Source organism: Trematomus bernacchii, unplaced genomic scaffold, assembly GCF_902827165.1.
Source record: "Trematomus bernacchii unplaced genomic scaffold, fTreBer1.1, whole genome shotgun sequence".
NCBI lineage: Eukaryota > Metazoa > Chordata > Actinopteri > Perciformes > Nototheniidae > Trematomus > Trematomus bernacchii.
Genome location: NW_022988050.1, coordinates 12,838,848 through 12,852,641, shown reverse-complemented (window position 1 = coordinate 12,852,641; position 13,794 = coordinate 12,838,848). Strand labels below are relative to the sequence as shown.

The window sequence follows — 13,794 nt, the reverse complement described above, 5'->3', positions numbered from 1 at the left end:
TGTGTGTATTATGAGACTGTTCTGAGCCCATAGTTTATCTCTCATTCAGAACAATGGAAAGGCTCTCCTCTCACTGATTACTGCATCACCATGGAAACCTTTGATCTCTGGGCTCAAGCACAGGTGTTTCATAACGTTGTTAGCTCAAACATACACCTGTGTGTTGGAGATATGACATGATGATGTCATAACTCCACCTGACATGCTCAGAACGCCACCAAACATCACATGATGGTTAACACTGTGGCCCTGAACAGCTCTACATCAAATCTGATGTTACGTAATGTGGTGTTATCATGGTAACGCATCCCTCGCCATAAAACACGATGTTGTCGTGATACCTATGCAAATGGTCAAAACAGCACCAGACTTCAGAGGCCTGTACTACGAAGCTGGTTCAACCTAACCTGGATATGTTTGAGTTAGCCGGTTGGCCCAATCCAAAACATACGCGCTCTGGCTAAACTGTACTACGACGCTGGTTATCAAGTGGATCGCTCAAGCCAGCCGTGTCCTATCTAGTTAGGTGCGCGTTCACATGAAAGGGGTGGTATTTGGAGCATTCGACCAATCTCAAACACAGACAAGCGTACTGACAGCGCAGCGTCATACTTCCTGAATGAAAAGTGAACTTTAATATTAGTCAAATATGAAGAAGTTAAACTTTAAACATCCATGACTTAAACACTTTATCCAGGATAAAAGCCACATAGCTGCACCTGCAAGGTGAATACAGCTGGTAAAAGAAAAAGTGTTTGAATGCGTTCATTAACAGGTTTATGATATCACTGCCCCGTCTAAGACACGAGTGGATCTGACTTTAATTACATTTGACTCGAGTGTTTCATCAACTTAATGTGTTGCTTAAAATAATACTTCTGCATACAGTATGTGACACTGTGAGTGTTGCACGGCCAGATACGGCTCAAGAAGCTGACTCAAATAAGGAAATATATGATACATTATGATGTGATATGATATGAATGATAATGGTACACATCGACGTCTGCACTCACAGTGCCGCGGACTGTACTTAATGTTACTTTGATCCGGTTACTTATGTCGTGGCAGATATTTAAGTAAGCTTTCTTAACGCTAATATTATAATTAGCTCTGAAGATGGGAGGGGATATTCTATTAATTTTCACGTTCACACAGTCAGTTGATTTTGGCCGGCCGTCTTTCCTGCAACGGCAGTTTTTCTGTATTTCCTCTATCCCGTAATATGAATTGATCGCTTTAAACTCCGCACACGGAGCTCTGATTGGTCAGCAGGCGGTGCTTTCACTGAGTTGATCTCTTAGCCTGCCACCTAACCTGCTCCGGAGCAGGTTTGCCGCTCAGCATAAGTTACCATGGAAATCTAGCCTGCTAAAAAGAGAACCAGCGTCGTAGGACCGGAAAGCCCGAGATTTCCCTGAAGTTAGCCGGCTAAGCGAAAATCCAGCTTCGTAGTACAGGCCTCTGATGCGTATCCTTCGCCATTAAACACGATGCCGTTGTAACTCCAATGGACACGGTCCAATCGTCCCCCAATCTTCACTTGCATATCACCGGTCCATGCCTCAACAGCTCTTTGCCAAATCTGAGATCTCACCATATGCCGTTTCCATGGAAACGCATCCCTCACCATAAAACACGATGTTGTCGTGATACCTATGCAAATGGTCAAAACAGCACCAGACTTCAGATAATGGTTAATGGTCCAGCCCTCAACAGCTCTATGTCAATTATGGGGTGTCATCATATGCCGTGTCCATGGAAACGCATCCCTCGCCATAAAACACGATGTCGCTGTAACTCCAATGGATATGGTCCGATCGTCCCCCAAACTTCGCTTGTATATCAACGGTCCATGCCTCAACAGCTCTTTGCCAAATCTGAGATCTCACCATAGGCTGTTTCCATGGAAACGCATCCCTCGCCATAAAACACGATGTCGCTGTAACTCCAATGGACACGGTCCGATCGTCCCCAAATCTTCACTTGTATATCACCGGTCCATGCCTCAACAGCTCTACGCCAAATCTGAGATCTCACCATAGGCTGTTTCCATGGAAACGCATCCCCCGCCAAAAAACACGATGTTGTCGTTACTCATATGAAAATGGTCAAAACACCACCAGACTTCAGATGACAGTTAATGGTCCAGCCCTCAACAGGTCTATTACCCCTTTCACACCGGCGCTTTTCCAGCTCCTGCTGGGAGCTAGAGCCTGAAAAGCACCGGTTTTTCCTGTTCACACCGCAACGGCGGCGCGTCATAGCTCCGGAATGCGGTTCACTTCCAGCTCCAAAAAATTGTCGGTCCAGAGGTAAGAGCTTCGGAGCTATGACGCGGCGTCGCTCATGTCTCTTACGTCGAGGCGTGCAGGAAACCTTACTTTGACCATCCGTTCGCTGTTATTGATCATTGTGGAGATACATGGGCTATACAGGTTGTCATGTCCGACTATCAGAAGTAGAATCATAATGAAAAATACGCCGGTAAAATGTGCCTATAGGAAACGGCTTAGCAAGTAGTCAGTTTAGCTTCGGTTGCTATGCTAACATCACCCATTTTATACCAGAGAAACTTTCATAACAGCGTTGTGATGCCAAACAGCGTCAATTCAGACTGACACACATTCACTTAAGGGGAACTGGGGATATGTATCAGCTGCTTGTGTGACAGTCAGACAGTGAATACTTTAGAGCCGTGTGAGCTAACCCGGAGCTAACGGGAGAATAAACTCCCGTGGAAGAGCAGCACTGCAGCGGTCGGTAAATGCCGCTGAAACACATTAATAAACAATGAACCACGGCACTCTGGAGAAAAGTATAAGGTTGGAGAAGTCGTTATTTAATTTAATCTGGCTTCGTATGATTAAAAGCAACACGATCATCGACTCGATGCAGTCCCCGGCCCGTTGTTGTTGTGGGAGAAAATCAGCGACGTAAACTGTGACGTCATGACGCAGCAGCGGCAGCTCTGGGCAGTGTGAACAGAGCGGGAGCTGAAAAGGGAAACGGGAGCTGAACCAGAAAAGCTCTCGCGAGGAGCTAGAAAGTGAAAAGCGCCGTTGTGAAAGCCGCATATGTGCCATTAGTGAGTTTTCCTCAAAAGCTATTGCCATGGCAACGCATCCCTTGCCGTAAAACACGATATTGCTATAACTCCTATGAAAATGGTCAAAAAGTGCTCAAATTTCACATGTGTGCTAACAGTCCATCTATTTGACAGTTTTAAGATTTATTCAAATGCCGTTGCCTTGGCAACACAATGCTCGCTATGAAACTGTTTTCTCATAACTTCCGTGAAAATGCTCCAAACGGCCCAAAACTTCACAGGTTTGGTAACGATGCAGCCATCAACACATCTAAGCGTATTATGGGATGTCATCAAATGTTGTTGCCATGGTGACAGAGCATTCGCCATCAAGTTAGTTCAAAAGTTTGCAGTTCAAATATTCTGCTGCTTTTCCAAGCCTTTTTACTTTCTTTAATTCTCTTATCACACATTCAAGCCCCCAGTGTTCATGTATCATTTCAATCTAAATTCTTCACTTTCTTCTTACACATTACATTTCAGCATAGCAGTTCAGCTACAGCTTTTCAGCATAAAGCATTCCCACTAGCAATTTCTTCAGGAATTGCATTCTCTAGTTCTCGTTGTTACCCTCAACCTCTCTCCAGTAGAGTGAATATGGTCTAATCCCTGTAGACTCGAGATGACTGAAAGTATGCAGGGGACTCTACTGAGAAAAGTGGGGGGGGTCTCAAACTGTTTTTAAAGCCCCCGTCAGTATCATGCGGTCCTGGTCTCCTTTATGTTGTCATGGTGACCGAGGCCTTAAACATTAGAAGTGGGGGAGAAGAGGGGAGGGGGTCAGAGGGCTGACAGGGAGGCCAGGACCCCTCCTTAGCATCTTGAAGCTTTCAGTCTTTCTATAGCTCTCTGAGAGTCTTCCATACGCTCCCAGTGCCTCCAACTGAAGATAAATGCACATTAACAACTCATGACTGCTGGATGAATCCATCACAACTAAAGAGGAGGTGGCATTGATATCATCTGATTTTTAATATTATGCAACTATCTAGTTTCATTATCTATTAAACTGTCAAGTTAATATTTATCATTATTTGCAAAAAATAATATGTTGCTTGTTTTTGGCGACTAAAAATCCAAAATCTTATGAGATTAATGATAACGAGCGGCTGCATATCTTCACATTTGAGAAGCAGGAATTTATAAATGTTTTGCATTTTGCTTCATAAAATGGCAATATTTATGTTCCTTGTGCTTTCTTTTGTGTTCTATTCATGGTTTGTGCAAATACACATTTGAATAATAGCAGGTAATGGCCAATACTACAGCAAGATAAAAACTCCAATATCCAATTTATATAATTTTAGCACAAAATACACAACATTTACACCTCATATACCCAGCTAAAACAACACCGCATGGCACGCAAACTTTATTTTCGCCACCCTCATGATGTCTGCAGTGTCAGCTGACAGACTGTTTTTGTCTGGGAAAGCCCTTGAAGGTTTTAAAGCCCCTCAGTCGGGCAGACAGACGGCCTCGTCCCTCCTCCAGCAGGAGGAATGTGCGGGCACAGCGGATAATGAGAGTTAGGACTAAACATGGACAGACTTGGTGCTGGTCAGTGTGAGGACATGGCCCCTTTACAGCCACTGTGTTTATGTCCTATCATCAGCATTGCCACATGCTTGGGAGAAGAGATTAAAATATGTATCAGGCAATGAGCATGTTTCTGTGCAGCAGCCTGCAGCAGAAAGTCTGAGGATTTGCTGTAACACCAAAGCATCAGTTTTCATCTCCAATCTTTCAGCACAGCAAAGAGAGAATCTGCAATTGCTGCAGTTTTATAAAATTGTGATTGCACTGCAAAAGGCATAAGGCATCAAAGCCCTTCAAACTAAAGCTATCACACATTGCAGTCTACACACTTTAGTTCCTTGTTTTATTTAACTTTAATGCTGTATGAATTGTTGTAATTTGGTTAATACCACATTTGCTTTCAAATATATACACCTTACAGTATATTGTGACACAAAAAGCCCCTATGATTTGATTTGTTTTTGTGCCTTAAGCTTGTTTTTAGCGACCCTGATTGCTATTGATCACAATCAAACTGAATTGCCTCTATACAATATATAAAATGTTATCAAATCAGACTCCATGGAAGCCATTACTGTTTTTACGGTCTCTGATAGGGATGCGAGTTAAAGAAAAGAATGATGACTACAGAAGATCAAACTTCAAAATATGGTTAAAGTGGTTTCCCAAAACACACCCGCATTGGTACGTATTGCCACAGTAACTTTAAAGAGATGAGATTTTGAAAACTTAAATCAAAATGAGTCCAGTTATCTTCTAAACTGGCTTAAATAACTTCCTGAATGTTTTGTAAATTGCTCTTTGCGAACAATAATGAGAGGTGATCAAAATATCCCCTTACTTTGAATACATCTTATTTCTGTGGTGAAATGAGAGCTCTAACAGGACAATAGAAATCCATTTGTTGAGGTCAATACATTTAAATATTCTTGCTGAGATTTCCACATGTTATATCTATAGGAAATGTGAATCAGAGTCTTCAGAATAGCAGCCAGGTCAATGCGATCCCTGCTCTGCATTTCATTACTAATACAGCAGTTAGTCTAGATAAATCCTGATGGCATTCACTGGCATGCTGGACAACCCTTCGTCTGAGATTGGCAATCCGAGAAGCAAACAGTATAAAAGCCTTTTTATAGAGGCCGTATTACACAGGTACAGTATACACGGCTCACTGGCCCTGCCCTGGAACGTCACACAAACCTGCTTTGAGACAAACTGAAAGAGCACTGCTCTAAACCCCTCTTTGTTGGTAGCACCACGCCATAAACACACATCACTCAGAGGTGAGTCCAAAAATATTCCCCACACCAGGTGAAGTGTTGGGATTAGAGGAGAGTAAAAATAAACTATTTTAATACTAATACCACCTCTGACTGGATGAAGACAGAAAGAAGTAAAGAGGTGGACTGAAAGGAGGGAGAAGAGTCTCAGTTTTCAGAAGAGAGCGTCCGCATGAGGGAACAAACATCGAGTCTAGAGATCCCCTCCTCCTCCTCCCTCCATCTCTCTGGCCAAACTTCTGAATCTCACCCCCTCCCATCTCCTTATTCTACCCCCTCTGTTGAAAAACTGGGACAGAGGGAAAGTGTAACAAAGCTATTTAAGTTTTGTAGACAACCTACCTTTCCACAGGCGGCCCCTCGCAGCCCTGGCAGACACGGTCACCAGGCCAAATGTGAATGTTCCACACATAGCTGGATTATTTTTAATGTTTATGAACTGTTTCGTCTACAAAATGTCAGATAATAGTGCCATGTGCCCAAGGTGACTTAAATTACCCCAAGATATTGAACTTAAGATTCTCAAATTTGAGTGGCTGGCTTTGTAAATGACCTTAAAAACGTTTGTAGATTGAATAACCAATTATTAAACTATTTGTTATTGCTGAAATTATGCTCTCATGAGAGGCCTACAGGCTTGTTTGATTGGTGCACTGACCCTGTCAATGATTATACTGCACTGAAAGAGAGCAGAGGCCTCCCATCACTTCCATACACAAACACCCCCACACACACACACACACACTTCTTGATTAACAAGCTTGTACCGGTTTTTCTTTTCATGAGCAATAAAACAGTAGAGTGGGAGTTAACTGTGGCTTTCAAATGTTACATCCTGTAACTAACAATACTTTTCCATTATCGATTAACTTAATGAGTTAATGAAATAAAAATTTAAATAAATAAGGAAAAAAGTCATTCAATTATCTCAGAGGCACTTTCTAAACTGAACTTGTTTTGGTTGATTTACAGTCAAATGTTTTCAATTTACGAGGAAACGGTAGATTTTAGGATGGAGCATGTTTGCCATTTTATGATTCCAATACAGATGCAGACTAATAGTTGCAGCTTTAATAATTTGCATGCAACAATCCTGCACAAGAACATTTACACATCAAATAGCAAATAAATATTTCGCAGTCAAATGGTGAATGAACCATATGCCATCACCAAACATTTGTGTCACCTTTATTGCCACGGTAAGTCAACTTCCCTGTTTTCCAACGCCCACCTCCCCCTCCTAAGAGTCTCTTACCCCTGTGTGTCCCCTGCATATCTGCCCTGGTGTCTCCTCCTTATCATCCGGCCTCAGCTCCGTCTGTGAGCTGTGTTCCTGCTCCTGGGTGTTTGGCTCCGTTTCTGACCAGCCCTCCTGAGGAAAACTTCTCTAACCCCCCCCGACTCTTTCTCAAGCCAAATGCCGCCAGTGTGAATGGGACCACAGTCCCCTCTCCTTCCTCTCTCTATTTCCCCCCCCTCTCCTCCTCCTCTCAGCACAGCCTCTCTGACAGATACACCTCCTCTTTCCCTGCTCCACTCCTCCTCTTCCATTTCCTTTGACCAAAGAAACTACACACTGCAAAGTTCTCCGCTGCCTTTGTCAGGCAGTAAAAAGAAAAGAAGGGAGAAAGAGACGGGGAAGCCAGGGCTGTCAGTTAGAGACCTTTTTACTTTCTCTCCCTATTTCAAGAAGAAAGGAATGAAAAGTAAAAAGAAAGCAGCACCGCATGACGATATCATCTCACTTTAAAAAGTCTGCCACAGATTCGATTCTGGATTACAGCCTTTTCATCCGTCAAACTTAAATCTTCACCTAAGTGCATTAAAGACAAAAACAACAGAAGATTCAAGTTAAAGGAGAGAGAGTATAATGCTGGGGTGTAGGAGAAGGAGGTGAAACTTCATCAAACACTAGTCCTGCTTCTCATCTGTCAATCTGATCTAAAACAAAGACGGGCAGAAACAAAGCTCATTGAGTTACTGAGCAAATTCTTAATCAAATAAGCCGTCAATCCGAATGAAATGAGTTAAACCTAAGATCGGCAGCTCCTTAAAAGCAAAGACAGGAGAGAACCGTAAGTCCTCAAGAGGCAGAGCTGGATGTTTGACACATTAAGATACAGTAAAGTGTTCAAGGACTTTAAAACGTCAGACAATGTTAGATTCAACCAGAACATAATGGTTACAAATAGTGTACACCAATCTCAACTCTAAACTGTCCCATAAAGTAAAAGAAAGAAAGAAAACTGATACAATACTCAAGGATGTGATGAACTTTCAGTTCTTTATCTGAAGGTTTTAGACCTGGTTGATTTGTTGACCCTCGTGGTTGGTGGTTCACAGCAGTTGCATTTTAATAACTCACGTCCAAGGGTTCAGTTCCAAATTAAGTATCACTCAACTACGAGGAAAAAGGCCTTCAGCTGTCAGAAGAACAAAAGAAGAACTGTGTTCTTGTTTTTGTTTTAAAGTGAGAATAGGAATCATTCAAGAGAACAAATGAACGTTAAATGGATAGAAAACAAAGCACCCAGTTCAACAAAAACATAATATGATAAATTATGTTTGATGACCAAGTCTTTGCTTGGTCTGGTTCCAGCTTATGGTGAAAACAAACTCTAAACATGTTCCTGCTCCTTAAAAGAGGATGTTTGTTGCATGAGAAATTGTGAATGTCAGTTTTAAATGTGTTTTACTGCTAAAAACAACATGGAATTTCCATGCGTTATTTTGCCTGGTTAAACCTAGAATCTGCAATATCTTTGATAGAATATTTAGGGTTTCTAACATCCTGGGTAACCAGTGGATCAGCTTCCAGAAGTGCACTGTCCTGTAACAGTGGCAGCATTTAGCTTCTTGCACTGACCTGTAATCCACCATCTGGCCAAATGATTTAAAAAAAAAAGAGAAACAACAGGTGGAGTGCAGTCGGAGCTCAGCTGCTCAGCTCCAGATGAAGAGAGGGGTAAAGTAGGGTACGAGAAGTAGGCTATGTCCTGACATAGCCTCACACACACACATACACAAACACAGATCTGTCCCTTTCTCTTTACTACTCCCTCGCTCTCCCTGCTGCTATAACTAGGTCACACTGGGCACAAAGTTTGTCCTTCAAGCAATAAGACGTAGGAGAAGGAGTTCAAGGTCATTCTTGGTCACGCTGGTCTTAATGGGAGGTCTGGAGAACACTGAAAGTGCCGCAAGTGAAGTCCCGTTTGGCTGCAGCCAAAGCCACAGGAACCACTCCGAGTGAAGAGTCCAAAAATGGCCAAACAAACACCATCAATCAGCCGGCCCGAGGCCACCAGTGCTGGGATAAAGGAGCAGGCTGCAAATCACCTCTGTGAATGCCACCATTAACACTGCCACTTTATAGGCTAGAGGGGGGCCTAACATGACTCAGCCCCTTTAGAGTGGGTTGATTTAGAGGCTGAAGCAGAACAGTGAAATTACAGTGTGTTCCATTTGCTTTCTGTATGATAGCCCAAAGAAAAGGAAAAAGGAAATGAATGTAAAACTCCAGATACACAACATAATTCCAGTGTGGCTTTGCAGTAAGTTAAATGCATCTGTCTTGTAGTTTATCCCCATAAGTCATATAAAGTTTATTATCCTACAGAGGTTCCCACAAAAGGTTTAGAGTTCCGTCTGTGGGCCAATTTCTGGTAAACATTGAAAGCTGCTCCTTAAAAGGCCAAGATTCTAGTTGATCTGTATCAATAGTGGAAGCCCAGCAGGGGGTCATCCATCAAAAGGCCGAGATGCCATCCCTCTCCGGCCCGTCAGCCTGCTTCCTTCTATATTTTCATAACAACGCCTCACGTCTGGGACACGAGACTGACAGAAAGCTAGGCCATCCATCAATATCCGTACCGCCTTTGCATGGGGACATCACTCCCTCTGGACAGTGGAGCTAAAACTGGCCTCAACAAGCCACTCTTTTAGACTTCTTGCATCCAAAATAAACCACCAAGGCACAAAGCAGTCCAGGAACACCTCCTAAATAAAACCAGTGCCAATCTTTAGCACTTGGCAGGGGGTGGCTCATCATTTTCAGACACAAAATGAAAACAAGGGAGGGAGAGAGTTTTGTAGATCGAAATATGTACTCTTAGTAAGTTGTGTCATAAATCCACAGAAATGGGATGACTGTGTTGAGTTGGCAGGGACCCACCTTAGCCACACACTGATTTACTGTATAATGTGCCAAAGAGATTAGGGTTACACCTCCAGCTCTGGAATTACAGAAAAACCCTATCCATGATTAAGATCTGCTGCTAACTCTCATGCAGCAGGAACGTGTTAACATCCACACATGATGGGATGCACACGGTTACGTGTGTGGCAAGCTGCAGACTATTTTTAACGTCAATAAAGTCTCTACCAGAAATGCTTGGTTTGGGAAATCAGAGAATGAACATGAATTACAGCAGCAGCTTTGTGAGTGAGAAGTTTCCTGCAGTAGTCCGATAAAGTTTGCATAAATCAAATTTAAAAACAGCCAAAAAAGTTCAAGTTTAAAACATTTCATTAAAAAGGCACCACTTACCTCACAATGACACCCTGTCTTTAGATTCTGGAGGCCTTAGAAAAGCATGGCGGACAGGTCGGTCGAGCATCCCAAGAACTCACAACAGTGAGCAGATCCTCATTCCGTCTTTGTCGCTTTGTTCTCCAAAACTGAGGGGAGAAAAAGAAAAAAGAACAATGCATTTGTTGATTCAGCAAAAGAGAAGCACTGAGACTTCTACCTACAGTGGAGAGTTGGAAAACCTGAAATGTGACAAGTGTGTTTAGAAGTCAGCGGAAAAGAGGAAAATCTGAGTCATGATGGCGAAAGTCTTCACATGCAGGAAGGTTGAGACTGAGGGGATTTTCCATGTCAACAAGAGTGAAGACCGAGCCTAAAGCTGGCACCCAGTTCACTAACAAGAGGGCTTTCCCCTGAGTAAAGTAAAAACGTTGCTGTTTTCACAACAAGTTTTTGTCATTTTCTGTGGAAAAACACAGTTTCTAAGTTTAAAACACTTACAGTATCAACAAATTTAATTGATGATCATGTGGTGCCTTTCCTTTAAAAAAGACATAAGAAGCACCCTGTCCACATGTGGAAAGAAGCACAGGGTCCATCTGCATTTCATTAAACTGTTGCATTAGCGGTAAAGTCACATTTAAGTACCATAGGTGTGAGCCAGACAGCTATTGCTTCATAATGGCTATTCACATACTTTAGATTACCTTTGGCACTATCATGTTTTCAGCAAGTCATATCGTTTCAGGGAGAACAATCATCTCACACAAGAATAAATAATAGCAGCATATGGTTCTGGAAAATGATGTAGATAAGATCTACTGCACTGCAGATAAAGTCACTGCCCTTAACCTGCCAACTTCAATTATGTTAGTCTCCAATTACTAAGCACATCTTCCTCCTTCGTGTCGAAAGGAGCCAGTTGAGGTGGTTCGGGCACCTAGTAAGGATGCCACCTGGGCGCCTCCCTAGGGAGGTGTTCCAGGCACGTCCAGCTGGGAAGAGACCAAGGGGTAGACCTAGGACCAGGTGGAGGGATTATATCTCTTCGCTGGCCTGGGAGCGCCTTGGGATCCCCCAGTCAGAGCTGGTTGATGTGACCAGGGAAAGGAACGTTTGGGGCTCTCTGCTGGAACTGCTACCTCCGCGACCCGACCACGGATAGGCGGGAGAAGATGGATGGATGGATTTTACAACTTGTAATATGTCTTTCTGTAGGTTTGAGTATCATTGAGTTTACGAAATATGTGCATAAGAAACATTGGAATAATTGCCAATGCTTCAAGAGGTCATATTTCCAAGTAACTCCAATAAATTATTCCCACAGTATTTAAAGACTAAGTGACATATACAATGTCACTAGAGTTATGCAAGGAACTACATTTATGTTACATTATAAATCACATACTCAATATAATCATATCACAACTTGCAATAAATGTCAATAAAAGATCATAAGTTCAACAAACCTTACCAGACCAGTATCTTCAACTGGTTATTCTGTAATCAAACTGGATGAGAGATACGAGGGGCGACAGCATGAGAGAGAAAATACTTCACATACAGTGTTGTATATTTCCTGATATATGGTCCAGCTTGTTACATCTGCCTCTACCTCACTGTTTTCCCATAAACAGTTAATAGATTTTTAGGGAACAGTTGGACATTAAATGGTAATAAAACTGTGTTCAGCCAATAAATACTCTGACACATAAATCCCAGTAAAACCGTTTTGTGACATTTTTACACCTTTTTTTTTAAAACAAATGAAATATAACATGTAAATTATTTAAGCTTTAGAGGTCCTGGTAGGTTTAATATTTTACCTTTGAACCGAGCATGCATAACTGAGCTTAGCTACCAGCAGCTTGTGGTAGATTAAGGCAAAAAGATTAGAACATTACCTTAATAACAAGTTACTTAATATTGGTGTTGAGCTAGGATTAAAAAAAAAGGACAAAGTTTTATTATTAACAGTGCCACTTTCAAACAAGGTATCGCATGTTGTGTATACAAAATAAAAATACAACTTTAACAGGGGCATGCACTTCACATGTTTTTGGTAGCTAAAGTAAATAGAATAAAGATGTTTTAAAGAAAATAGAATAAAAACAACATTATGTAAATCTATCATTTTACAGGAGGAAATGCCACCATACAGTGCTGCTTGGTTCTCAAACATAGGGGAGTAGCAGCTGCCTTGTTATTGAACTTCCTGTTTGATCAGCAGGATCTGGGATGTTTACTCAAATTAACGGCACTAACTGCCTGTACTGTTACAGGCTTTACTTAAAGCTTCAGCTCTTCCCTTGGCCTATATGTTTTAATATTATGTTACAGACAGATAGAAGTGCTTAGGAGCTTCCCACGTGTGATGTTCCTCATTACAAATAGCTTGGAGCTTCTTATAGTAAATATTGCAGAGGTAAAGTGACGGTATATACTGTGAACTCTGTAGAGTTTTATTAATAGCAGTTTGTCTTAGGCCCCGTCCACACGGAGACGAAAACGAAAACGAACCGAAGTCGATATCAAAAAAGTCTTCCGTCCACACGGAATCGGCTCAAGAAACGTGTCCGTCCACACGAGACCGCTCGACCCGCTGTAGTACATATGCCGGGCCTGTAAGTGGCGCTGTAGTTCCGCCACAAAATACACCAAAAGCAGCGAATAAGACCCCCCGAGCATGGTTGCCATGGTTGCCTGGTTTGCCCTTCTGGTTATTCTCCGCGGTGGATTTAGCAACATGTAGTTCATGTAGTTCTCCATGTCCACTTGTTGCTGATGGTTGTGGTAGAGGAGCTGTAGATTTTGCACTAACATCTGTATCCTGGTCAGTAGCGTCTGGAGCATGAACGCAACCCTGTGATCCGCCATTGTTGTTGTTGTTGGCAAAACGCATCAGCAATGACGCGGGTGCCGCGAGGGTGAGCAGGAGAGGTGGGGTTATGATCGTTTAGGGCGTGCACACAGTGCTGCAAGCGTTACGTTACCAGACCTTCCTACTTTGGGATGCGTTATCGTTTGAGGGCTCCGTTTCCGCGGTTCCTTTCCACACGATAAAGAACTATAGCGGATAACACCCGTTTCGTCTCCGTGTGGACGGGGCCTAAACACAGATCATTATCAGATGTTTACTCAAGAGGGCCGCTCCCTTCACCTGCTATTCCACACTGAACAGGAAGTCCTAACAGTAGAGGGAGACATACAGAGAGAGGTATGTGCACTGAATGAGAAAAGAGAGGATTACCATTTAATTACATTATTCATCTGCTGAATGGACACCTTCAAAAGACAGCCTTCAATATCACTAAACCTCACTATGACCTATAAACTAACCCATAAATTAATCA

The 13,794-nt window shown here is 42.5% G+C and overlaps 1 protein-coding gene across 2 annotated transcripts in view; it reads right to left on the bottom strand.

Annotated features, from left to right (window-relative positions):
- The window catches only part of LOC117473501 (leucine zipper putative tumor suppressor 2 homolog), a 38,395-nt gene that overhangs the window by 9,186 nt on the left and 15,415 nt on the right, over positions 1–13,794 (bottom strand). The window contains exon 2 of one of the 2 annotated variants that reach the window (XM_034119102.1): positions 10,460–10,590. The gene's annotated coding sequence lies outside the window, so the exon portion shown is untranslated. Of the gene's footprint in view, positions 1–7,165; positions 7,288–10,459; positions 10,591–13,794 lie in introns of those variants that run through there. The other variant, XM_034119103.1, reaches the window with a different exon arrangement.